Below are 13474 nucleotides of genomic sequence, written 5' to 3'. Positions count from 1 at the left end.
TTGGCGACGTTTGAAGTCTCATTCGTCATCTTCAGGCTTCAGCTTGGTGCTTCGCGATCACATTGCTACTAGAAGCACGGGCTGAAGCCTGAAGATGACGAATGAGACCACAAACGTCGCCAAGACACTTCCAATTTTACACGGGAGAAAACCCGAACAACCAAAGACCTATATATATATATATATATATATATATATATATATATATAAACTTTTCTTTAAAACTCTTCTTTTTGCTTGGATTTTTAAAACCGACTGGGTTACCATGGATATACATGTTGGTATGTCTGTAGGCTAAATATTGTGTGCTTGAGTGTCCACAGGATGTAGCAAACAACACAGCAGTGTGCTCAGCAGTTTTGCTTCATTTCAGCCATCAGTCAAAATGTTCTGCTGAGGTTTCCAAATTGTTCATAACTTTCCCACCAACATTCGAACTGGCAGGATTTTAATGGCCTTTTTTCTTCTTCTTCTCAGAAGTGAGCGAGAAGCTCCACATCCAGTTATCGGGTGATAAGAGAACGGAATGAGTCAAAGTGAAGGTGAGAACCTGAAAATTCTCTTGTAACGCCGCATCCATTTTTCTTCTTTTCTTTGAAGGCATTCCACTTCTTGTCCAAGAGGCTTCTTCGGCTCTGTAGTGTATATAACTAAATGTCTATGGAGATTCTCAGTCATCCAGGCCAATTTTGTGACAAATACTTGAATACAGCTCATCTGTCTGTCTGTCTGTCTGTCTGTCTGTCTGTCTGTCTGTCTGTCTGTCTATCTATCTATCTATCTATCTATCTATCTATCTATCTATCTATCTATCTATCTATCTATCCTTAGATCTTTTGCATATCTGTCTCTCTCATCTATCTATCTATCTATCTATCTATCTATCTATCTATCTATCTATCTATCTATCTATCATCTATCTATCTATCTATCTATCTATCTATCTATCTATCTATTCTTAGATCTATTCCATATCTGTCTCTCTCATCTATCTATCTATCTATCTATCTATCTATCTATCTATCTATCTATCTATCTATCCTTAGATCTATTCCATATCTATCTATCTATCTATCTATCTATCTATCTATCTATCTATCTATCTATCTATCTATCTATCTATCATTTGTAAGCCTCCCAGAGTCCCTATGAGTGTGTAGGTGGCTATATAAATTTTCTAAATAAATAAAATAAATTATTTGATCTTGTTTAGTTATTGTACTGTTTCTAATTCTTTGTCACTCAGTGGTGTGAAATGAAGGGAAAGAAAGCCCTGTTCACAACAGCATGGACTGCCTAAAAATGAATCCTGTTTCACCCATTTTCTATGTTCTTTGAGACGGTTCTTGGCATTCTCAAAAAGCATTTGATTTGATTGTCCCGGGACAAAATGACCTGTTCTTTTTAAAATAAATTTAATCAGTTATCAATATATAAATATAAAGTCAATATATACTGGCAAAGGAAAGCTCCCAACCATATTGGTTGGCAAAATTCAGAAGGGGACCTCATCCTGCAGTGGATAAACAATGGCTAGAATGGTGATAACTGATTAAAAGAAATTTTCTCAGGAAATTTCAAGGCACCTGAGATGATATCATCGCAGCTACACCAGAAGCAGATAGATGATTAGGTTCCCAAGACGTCAAATTATAATATCCATCCCTTTACAGTTCTATGGCTATATACTATTATGATGGCTTTATTATGTTTTTATCTTAATTTTATATTTTATCACCTATATTGTATTATAGTATTGTCTGTATATCAGATAACTAGATACATTAGATAGCTAGATAGCCAAGAGCCAGATGGCCAGAGAGCTAGAGATAGCTAGATGGCTAGATGGCTAGATGGCTAGATGGCTAGATAGATAGATAGATAGATAGATAGATAGATAGATAGATAGATAGATAGATGAGAGATAGATGAGAGAGAGAGAGAGGGAGAGGGAGAGGGAGAGGGAGAGAGAGGGAAGATAGATAGATAGATAGATAGATAGATAGATAGATAGATAGATAGATAGATAGATAGATAGATAGATAGATGAGAGATGAGAGTGGGAGAGAGAGAGAGAGATGATAGATAGATAGATAGATAGATAGATAGATGATAGATAGATGATAGATAGATAGATAGATAGATAGATAGATAGATAGATAGATAGATAGATAGATAGATAGATAGATAGATAGATAGATGAGAGATGAGAGTGGGAGAGAGAGAGAGAGAGAGAGAGAGATGATAGAGATGATAGATAGATGATAGATAGATAGATGAAAGATGATGATGATGATGATGATGATTTATTATTATTATTATTTATTAAATTTCTTAGATGATAGATGATAGATAGATAGATAGATAGATAGATAGATAGATAGATAGATAGATAGATAGATAGATAGATAGATAGATAGATGGATGATAGATGGATGGATGGATGGATGGATGGATGGGTAGATAGACAGACAGACAGACAGACAGACAGATGTGGATGGGTGGTTGGATGGATAGATGGATGGATCTATGGATACAGATATGAATACAGTTACTGATGTATATGGAGAGGGAGAGGGAGGGAGAGAGGGGGGGAGGAGGGTGAGTCCCTCCAGATTTTACTCCACTGGTTGTTACCAACTACCGATGGTGATCATCTCTGTTTCAAGGCCTGTGATCCAGTAGTGTCCAAAGACATTTCTGCAGTCTTATGGCCAGCATGTCCTCACAGAATGCTGTTGCCTTCCCCTCCTAAGTGGTACCTATTTATCTACTTGCATTCACATACTTTCAAATTGCTAGGCGGGCATGAGCTGAGAAGAAGATGGGCACTCACCCTGTCACATGGAGCTCAGCTCTCAGACCTGGGCTGCCGGCTTTCCAGACGAGAAACCCAGAGCCTTAACCACTGAGCCACCGCCTCCCTCTCCCTCTCTCTGTATTATATTAAGTTTGTGTATCAGTGATTGCATGGCCTCTGCAGGTGCCATATGCTCAATAAATAGATAAGCTGATTAAAGCACAGAAAGCCTAGCAAAAGAATCATAATTATTATTATTTTTTTTACTCCAATATAGGAAAATGAGAAGCGGAATCACTCAAGTAGACTTTTAAACTTTTTTTTTTCATGAAATATCATACGAACAGTGACATGGATAGGCTTTCAGATTCCACTGAGCTATTCAAAGTGGTTAAAAATTAAGTATTACTTCGAAGAGCTCCAGAATGATGATATTTTTAAGCAGTCAAGCAAACATAATTTCACCGAAGTGTAAAATGATGCATATGAGGGTTAAAAAAAGGAAAAAAACCGAACTAACTTCATGCGTTATGAGCTGTCTGTAAGTAATGAAGAAAAAGGATTTTTGGATCATTGTGGATTGCTCGGTAAAATCGTGCTGCGTCTTGGGGAGCGGGGGAGAAAAAGCAAACTCTATATTAAAGGTAAAGGTAAAGATTCCCCTCACACATCTGTGCTAGTCATTCCCGATTCTAGGGGGCGGTGCTCATCTCTGTTTCAAAGCCGAAGAGCCAGCGCTATCCAAAGACGTCTCCGTGCTCATGTGTCTGGCATGACTAAATGCCAAAGGCGCACGGAATGCTGTTACCTTCCCACCAAAGGTGGTCCCTATTTTTCTCCTTGCATTTTTTACCTGCTTTCGAACTGCTAGGTTGGCAGAAGCTGGGACAAGTAACGGGAGCTCACCCCGTTATGCAGCACTAGGGATTCGAACCGCTGAACTGCTGACCTTTCGATCGACAAGCTCAGCGTTAGGAATCATTTAAGGAAATGGCTTGAAAATAAAACCGTCAACACTGTAATGCTTTTCTACCAATCTGTGGTTTGTCCACCTCCAGACTGATTTATATCCCTGGTTTAAAAATCAACATAATAGAGTTGGGAAAAGTACAACTGCATGATCTGTGGATTGGAACACCTTGACAAAATAAAAATAAAAATCCCTGGGTTCCCACAGCTTGTCTAAATCAGGAGTCTCCAACCTTGTCAACTTTAAGACTTGTGGCCTTCAACTCCCAGTATTCCTCAGCCAGCATCGCTCGACTCCGTCAACTCCGGCGGCCACAGTCCAAGCGGCGGCCGTCGACTTGGGAGGCGATGGTGACTCCAGCGGCGGTGGTGACTCCAGCGTCGGGGCTAGCCTCAATTACGGTGGTGGCCACTGATTCAGGAGGCGGTTCAAGCGGTGGCTGCCGATTTAGGTGGCAGTGGCTGGCTTGGTTCCTGCCAGTGGCAGCCTCCTTTATTCCAGCCGCAGCTGCAGACCCGGTGGATTTTGAAGCGGCAGTGGCAGAAGCAGACCCGGCGGACCTGGAAGTGGCAGTGGCAGCTCGGCAGACTTGGAATCGGCGGTGGACGGCCGAGAATATCAAATTCAAAAAATTCAAAATGTTAACTGAAAGCCTCGGGGACTGCTCTCCTCAAGAGCTTTTAAAAGCTCTTTTACAGAGAGCGTTCCTCCGGGGCAGCCATGCTGGTCGCCATCTTTGGCTATCCTTTTTCTTTGATTTCTTTGGTGAGTTTATCCATCTCTGCACATTCTAGGATTTTCTTAATTAAATCTTCTTCTGTTGGTGGGTTCGCCTTCTTCCAATTTTGCGCGTAAGCTATACGTGCTGCTTTTAACATGTGTAGTATTAGGTATTGTGTATCATTTGTATAGTTTTCTGTTGGAATCCCTAATAAGAATTGTTATCATCTCTGGCGGACCTGCCTGGTGGCAAAACAATTCTGGGCCAAAATCAAAAAGTGGTTAGAAGAGATAACACAGGAATCAATAAAGGGAGAGCCAGAACAATCCTTATTTAGCTGCATTTTCAAGCGCACAGGAGCAAAACACATGTGCAGAAGGCCGAATGCTCACATTTTTGAAGCTGGGGAGGACCGGTTGTTAAATTATGTGAAGCTCACCTCTGGATAGCGTATGTATCGCAGACAAGTACTTTTATCAAAAAAGAGTTGAGTAATATAAGCAGGCATCCTTGGTGACTTCTAAGAACATTTCCATTGCTTTGTGTTTTGCCTGACTCTTTGAAAAGTGAGCGGAATAACAACTTCACTATACTACTCGTTCATCTTTCCTTCAATGTAAAATGTACAGAATAACAGAACTGAACGAGTCTTGGGAGGTCGTCTAGTTCAACTCAATAGCTCCAGCTCGAAGAGGAGGCGCCATATCATTCCAGATAAATGGCTGTCCAATCTCTTCTCCAGTGTTGGAGCATCCATAACTTCTAGAGGCAAGTTCCACTGATTAATGGAAATTTCCCCCTAGTTTTAGGGTGGCTCCCTCCTTGTTTAGTTTCCGTCCTTTGCTTCTTGTCTTGTCTTGTGGTGCTTTGGAGAACAGATTGAGCCCCTCTCCTTTGTGGCAGCCCCTCAGATATTGGAGCACTGCCATCATACAGGCATATTTCTTTCTCACCTCCTCCTTGGCATTTGAGCTTTGTGAATAATTAAAATGAACCAGGGCTTTCTGTTTTGACTTCTTGTAAACTGATTCTTATGACATCGCTTTTAAAAGGATATAGAATAGAACAGAATAACAGAGTTGGAAGGAACCTTGGAGGGCTTCTAGTCCAACCCCTGCTTAGGCAGGAGACCCTACACCACTTCAGACAAATGGTCATCCAACATCTTCTTAAAAGCTTCCAGTGTTGGAGCATTCCCAACTTCTGGAGGCAAGTTGTTCCACTGATTAATTGTTCTAACTGTCAGGACATTTTTCCTTAGTTCTAAGTTGCTTCTCTCCTTGATTAGTTTCCACCCGTTGCTTCTTGTCCTGCCCTCAGATGCTTTGGAGAATAGTTTGACTCTCTCTTCTCTGTGGCAACCCCTGAGATATTGGCACACTGCATCATGTCTCCCCTAGTCCTTCTTTTCATAAAACTAGACATACCGAGTTCCTGCAACCGTTCTTCATATGTTTTAGCCTCCAGTCCCCTAATCATCTTTGTTGCTCTTCTCTGCACTCTTTCTGAGTCTCAACATTTTTTTTCATTGTGGAGACCAAAACATATTGTTTTGAAAAGGCTATAAAGGAGACCTGGGGAATTATAGGCCAGTCAAATTAGTATCTATTCAGGAAAATGTGATAGAAATTGTAATGAAATAATAATTAAGAACACAAAAGAACAACCTTGTTTTCAACAGCATGGACTCTCTAAAAATGAATCCCATTTCAGCCATTTTGTATGTTCTTTGAGAGGGTTCTTGGCAGTCCTTGATTCTCAAAAAGCATTTGACTTAATTGTTCTGGGACAAAATGACCAGTTCTTTTTTAAGAAATTTAATCAGTTATCAATATATGAATATATAGTCAATATATACTGGCAAAAGACAGACACAGACTTCTGTGGATAACCGATGAATCTGCATACAGACGGGAGGTTGAACAACTAGCCTTGTGGTGCAGCTGGAACAATCTTGAACTAAACACTCAAAACCGTAGAAATGGTGGTAGATTTTAAGAGAAACCCTCCTATACTACCTCCTCTTACAATATAAGACAACACAGAAACAACAGTACAGACCTTCAAGTTTCTAGGTTCTATCATATCTCAAGACTTAAAATGGACACCTAACATCAAAAGCGTCTTCAAAAAAGCACAACAAAGAATGTTCTTTCTGCACCAACTGAGTAAGCTCAAACTGCCCAAGGAGCTGCTGATCCAGTTCTACAGAGGAATTATTGAGTCTGTCATCTGCACCTCTATAACTGTCTGCTTTGGCTCTGCAACCAGATAAGACAGTCAGAGACTTCAACAGATAGTTAGAACTGCAGAAAAAACAATGGCTACCAACCTGCCTTCCATTGAGGACTTGTATTCTGCACCAGTCAAAAAGAGGGCTGTGAAAATATTTACAGACCCCTCACATCCTGGACGTAAACTGTTTCAACTTCTATCATCAAAAGGGCACTGCACACCATGACAACTAGACACAAGGACAATTTTTTCCCGAACGCCATCACTCTGCTAAACGAATAATTCCCACAACACTGTCGCACAATTTACTATTATTCTTCTCATCAAAGTATTGCACACTTAGTGCTGGAAACGGAAGTTATCACCACGATTTTGATTCTTCCCCCCCCCCTTTATTATTAACTCAAAAGGTGACACTCCGCATATTGCAAATATCGAGCTTAATGTAAAACAGCCCAGAGCAACATTTCTTGCTGTGATACTGCTGCGATAAGCAACAGCACGGAGGCCATGACGTTGGGAAAGAAAGCGGGCGGGGGGGGGAATCCTGCTGTGTGCCTACAGGCATTATAGGATTATGAATTTCAGTGTGGCAGTTGTTACAGAGCTGGGTGACTCCTTTTAATTATGTGCTTTACTGGAGCACAGGAGAGACACTGGTGCATAAAAGTTCTACTCCAAGCGTTCTGAAGGAGTCTCAAGATTGCAGAGAAACACTGCAAGACCCAATGCTGAGTTATAATAAAGGAAATGTCAGTTCAAGAATGGTCCCAGAAACCTTGCTGGCCCAGTCTGAAAATAACATGGTTCACAAATGTTTATAAAGATTCACAATCACGGAGAATCTTGGCCATTTTTCGGGACAACCATAACCTACATAACCGAGAATCTCCATAGAAGTTTAGTTATGCACTCTGGCTGTGGTGGGATTCGAATAATTTAATAACCGGTTCTCTGCACTAATGACCAGCTGGGTGGGTGTGGCTATGGTGGGCGTGGCCAGGGGTGTGTGACAGGCAGCGCTCGGCCTCCTGTACCCCCCTGGGAGCAAAAACAGACTGTGGGGGGATCGCATCTCCCTGTGCCCTGTTTTGGGCCTAATAGGCCACCCTGCAGCCTCCTGGGAGCGAAAATGGACCATGGGGGGGGGATGCCCCACCCCCGCACCCCATTTTGGGTCTACGAGGCCTCCCTGAACTTACCTGGGAGCCAAAACCTGGGAGGGGAGGGGAGGGCCCAATCAGCAATTGAAAAACCAGTTCTCCCAAACCGGTCCAAACCGGCTGAATCCCACGACTGCATTTTAGGATGGACACCCTTTGAATGGTGCGGGAGTAGGAATGGATTTCCAGAAAAATTGCAGACTGCAGAAACCATTTGAACTTCAACTCAACTTGAGATGCAGACAGCAGAGACTCATCCCCAACAGCCTGCGCCTTTGGTCAACACTGAAGGGACACAGGGCAGAAAACATCCAGCAGAAAGCACAGCTCCACAACACCTTCCCTTCAGCAGTTCCCAGAAGGCTCCACACCCATTTGCACCACTCAGGTGACCCTGAGGACACAGACAAACCTCCAGGTGGCCTCAATGACTCTCTAAAAGGATGCAAATGACCAGCTGTCTACAAGGAATATAAATCCTTCCCATTCTCCACTATCCTGTCAGAACTGAAGAAGCTTCTTGGATGAGAAGTGAAACATCTTCAAGGAAAAACAAAGTCCAATTATCCCTTTTTACTTGGGTGGGGGAAGCAGCTTTGAGACAGATGATGTAATGGCATTAATGGATGAGACTATATATAGATAGATAGATAGATAGATAGATAGATAGATAGATAGATAGATAGATAGATAGACAGACAGACAGATAGACAGACAGATGATACATGATAGATAGATGATAGATGATAGAGAGATAGACATAGATTTATATATATATATATATATAGAGAGAGAGAGAGAGAGAGAGAGATTATATATATATATCCCAGAAGCACGAAGCTGAAGCCTGAAGATGACGAATGAGACTTCGTCGAAACGTCGCCAAGACACTTCCAATTTTACACGGGAGAAAACCCGAACAACCAAAGACCTATATACAAACACCCGTGAAAACCTCAGAAAACAAATATATATATATATATGGTCTCTGTATATCTATATATATACAGGTTTTGGTATGTTCAGGTCTTGTCCCGTGTAAGGTTGAGAGTATCTTGGCGACGTTTCGAAGAGGTCTCACTCATCATCTTCAGGCTGGTGCTTTCGGCTTCGTGCTTGTGTGAGCAAAGCGTGGTCAGAGTTGCTGTGTCTCTATAAATACTGGTGGGGTGGTGAGGAGTGTTGCTGTGAGTGGGTTGGTTGGCTGTGTGGTTGAATCTTGATTGGTAGATGGAGTGGGTATTGGCAACCGTCATAAATGTGAGTCAGTTGTCAAGCATCTGAACATAAATCGTGTGACCCTGGGGACCATACCATGGTTATAAGTGTGAAAAATGGGCATAAATCACTTTTTTCAGTGCCGGTCAGCAGTTCAGTGGTTTGAATCCCTAGTGCTGCATAACGGGATGAGCTCCCGTTACTTGTCCCAGCTTCTGCCAACCTAGCAGTTCGAAAGCATGTAAAAAATGCAAGTAGAAAAATAGGAGCCACCTTTGGTGGGAAGGTAACAGCTTTCCTTGCAACTTTTGCGTTTAGTCATGCTGGCCACATGACCACAAAGAACCGTGTTTGCAATGGTCTAAAATCTTTGGATGTCCTAGTTATGGTAGATTCCATCTAAATACCCACTTTACTTTTCTATCATTAGCCAAGGTCACTCACTGTTCATTAGTCTATCAAGTTTTTTTTTTTTCCTTAGTGTTAAGGTATTATCTTAAGATGCCAGTCAAGGATTAAGAAGAAATATAATTATCCTCAATAAACTCCTGTTATCTCTTTCTGCTCTAAGACTGGAATTTTAATTAATGTTAATTTTCTCTTCAAAATAGACTTATGAGGTAGGAGAAGAATTCTGATCGATGGGAAATCTCATGAGAAGCTAGAGAAAATTTGACAGTCTTGTTGAGTGTTTTAAGTTTGGATTAATTTTTATTGTTTCACCTTTTTTTTTTGGCTAAGAATAATTACAGTGTACAATCTATGTGGTTTTCCACTCTTTCATATGACTGCATCCCACCCCAACTTGACATTTATTTCTCGAACAACTTTGTGATCACCTGGCAAGCTTTGTTACCCATAAGGATCTAATTCCGATTGTCTCCTTATTTGGAGGGAATGGGACAACTTGCCAGAGCCAACTTGTGGCAGTCAATTCATCATGGTCAACTCGCCATGAACAACTTGCTGCAGGAAAACTCGCCTCAGGACAATTTTAACAATTCGAATTTAATTATTTAACATAAATACAAATTATTTTAATTTTTGCCACTTACATTTCCTCCTGTTCCTCCTTTTGTATCCTTTCTTTTATTTATTTATTTATTTATTTATTTATTTATTTATTTATTTATTTATTTATTTATTTTTCATATTTTTATACCGCCCTATCTCCCTAGGGTCTCAGGGCGGTTTACAGGCAGATAAAAATACATATAAATACACAATAAAACATCGATTAAAAAACTTATTCTAAATAGCCAATTAATTAAAATATCAAAATACATAAAACCCATTAAAACCAGTTTAAATTTAAAATCTAAAATCTAGTCCAGTCCTGCGCAGATGAATAAATGAGTTTTAAGCTCGCGGCGAAAGGTTCGGAGGTCCGGAAGTTGACGAAGTCCTGGGGGAAGCTCGTTCCAAAGGGTGGGAGCCCCCACAGAGAAGGCCCTTCCCCTGGGTGTCGCCAGACGGCATTGCCTAGCCGACGGCACCCTGAGGATTCCCTCTCTGTGAGAGCACACGGGTCGGTGAGAGGTATTCGGTAGCAGCAGACGGTCCTGTAAATAGCCTGAAATGATCCTATTCCACCGTTTCTTTGGTGTTAGTGTAACTCTTGTCCCGCACTGAGTTGTCCTGCAGTGAGTTGGCCATGGGAAGTTGTCTGTGGCGAGTTAGCTGTGGTAAGTTAGCCATGGTGAATTCTCATAGACCCTTATTTGGATACGCCTTTGAAATATCTTTCTTTATTTAAGGAGTTTTGAGCACTTAATTTATAACACAAATAGGCCATAACTGACATTTTTATTGTTGTTAGTCGCAAAGTGGTGTCCGACCCATTGTGACTGCATGGACAACATTCCTCCAGGCCTTCCTGTCCTCTACCATCCTCTGAAGTCCATTTAAGCTCACACCGACTGCTTTAGTAACTCCATCCAGCCACCTCGTTCTCTGCTGTCCCCTTCTTTTTTTGCCCTCCATCTTTCCCAGCATTAGGCATTTCTCCAGTGACTCCTTCCTTCCTTCTCTTTTTTTTAATTTTATTTTTACTGAGTTTTTACAAATAAATAAATCCTACTTACATCTTAAGCCTAACTGTGACCATTTACATAGGATAAAATTCCAATCCAAAGACATTCTATACATTTTTTACTATACATTTTAATTCTCTTTCTATTTTGTCTGTTTCTTTTTCATTTTTCTGTTCTCAATCCAATCATACTACTTTTCACATATTGCGTAATATTCCGAATCTATTTGTCCTTTTAAATCAGTTGTCAATTTGTCCATTTCTGCGCAATTGAATATTTTTATTATTATTAAAAGTCCTTCCATCTCATTAGGTGGTCAAAGTATTTGATTTTCATTCTCAGGATCTGGCCTTCTAAAGAGCAGTCAAGGTTGATCTCCTGTAGGACTGACCAGTTTGATTACTTTGCAGTCCAAGGGACTCGCAGGAGTCTTCTTCAGCACCAGAGTTCAAAGGCCTCAATTCTTTGGCACTCAGCCTTTCATATGGTCCAACTTTCACAGCCATATATTGCAATTGGGAAAACCATAGCCTTGATTATACCCACTTTTGTTGGCAGGGTGATCTCTCTGCTTTTTAGAATGCTGTCTAGATTTGCCATAGCTTTCCTCCCCAGGAGCAAGCAACTTTTAATTTCTTGGCTGCAGTCCCCATGATGACCCTCACCCCGTCAAAGACCTTGGAGTTTTCACATCAAACAATCTAGGTGCCAAAGCCCACTGCAACTACATCGCCAAAAAAGGCATTGTAAACTTAATCTTGCGTAGCTTCTTCTCCAGAAACATTACACTACTAACCAGAGCATACAAAACATTTGCTAGACCAATTCTCGAATACAGCTCACCTGTCTGGAATCCACACCTCATTTCGGACATTAATACAATTGAGCGTGTCCAGAAATATTTCACAAGAAGAGTTCTCCACTCCTCTGATCACAACAAAATACCTTATGCCACCAGACTTGAAATCCTGGGTTTAGAAAATGTAGAACTGCACCACCTTCGGCATGACCTGAGTATAACTCATAAAATCATCTGCTACAATGTCCTTCCTGTCGAAGACTACTTCAGCTTCAATTGCAACAATACACGAGCACACAACAGATTTAAGCTTAATGTAAATAAATAAATAAATAAATAAATAAATAAATAAATAAATAAATAAATAAATAAATGTGAACCACTCCAATCTTGATTGCAGAAAATATGACTTCAGTAACAGAGTTGTTAATGCCTGGAATGCACTACCTGACTCTGTGGTCTCTTCCCAAAATCCCCAAAGCTTTAACCAAAGACTATCTCCTGTTTTTTTTTTTTTTTTTATTTATATCCCGCCCTTCTCCGAAGACTCAGGGCGGCTTACACTATGTTAAGCAATAGTCTTCATCCATTTGTATATTATATACAAAGTCAACTTTTATTGCCCCCAACAATCTGGGTCCTCATTTTACCTACCTTATAAAGGATGGAAGGCTGAGTCAACCTTGGGCCTGGTGGGACTTGAACTTGCAGTAATTGCAAGCAGCTGTGTTAATAACAGACAGACTTAGTCTGCTGAGCCACCAGAGGCCCCACTGACGACCTCACCCCATTCCTAAGAGGTCTGTAAGGGGCATGCATAAGAGCACCAGCGTGCCTACCATTCCTGTCCTAATGTTCCCTTTGGTTGTATCCAATTTGTGTGGTTATTTCATGCTTATACCTATATATACCGTTGTGTTTGACAAAATAAATAAATAAATAAAAATAAAATAAATGTTTTGTGATCTTGGAGCCCAGGAAAATAAAATCTATCACTACCTCCATTTCTTCCTCATCTATTTGCCAGGATAACTGATAGTAGGGAGATCAAACAGATAAATTAACAAGTTCAAGTATTTATTCTTGTATAAAAAAGTCTTAAGAACCAAGAACTTTGGGGAAAAAAAAAGACCATCAGCACAAGTTTTAGGAAATGAAGCTGTATTGATCTGAATATTTACTGTTCCATAAATTTTAAGTCATTTTCTAAGACAGGGTCATCTTAAATCAGTTCACTTAATAGAAAAATGAATACCAAAGTCCAAAGATGTGACAAAGTTAATGCCAGAAAGTCTCAGTGTCAAATTGTTTAATAAACTGGAGATCAAGAACAAGCTCTCTCAGATGAATAACGTTTCATTCTCAAGTTCTTTTCTTGATCCTAGAAGTTGCTAACTCTACCTGAGCACGTACCTTATCATACAAAGACAATCTGTCTATATAAATCAGGACTAATTCTTAGCATCCAAATGGGTTGATGTGTTTGCATTCTAGATCCTTTTTAAAGCTACAAATATTTATCATTTATTCTACAG

General features: G+C 40.4%; 1 pseudogene; it reads right to left on the bottom strand.

Annotated features, from left to right (window-relative positions):
- Positions 1-4068: 4068 nt before the first annotated feature.
- Positions 4069-13474, bottom strand: part of LOC131203511 (BTB/POZ domain-containing protein KCTD3-like) — a 47539-nt pseudogene continuing 38133 nt past the window's right edge.

The sequence above is a fragment of the Ahaetulla prasina genome, chromosome 8, assembly GCF_028640845.1.
Source record: "Ahaetulla prasina isolate Xishuangbanna chromosome 8, ASM2864084v1, whole genome shotgun sequence".
In the NCBI taxonomy this organism is placed as follows: domain Eukaryota; kingdom Metazoa; phylum Chordata; class Lepidosauria; order Squamata; family Colubridae; genus Ahaetulla; species Ahaetulla prasina.
Note: the sequence above shows the minus strand (reverse complement) of the source record. Positions and strands in the feature narration are given on the sequence as shown.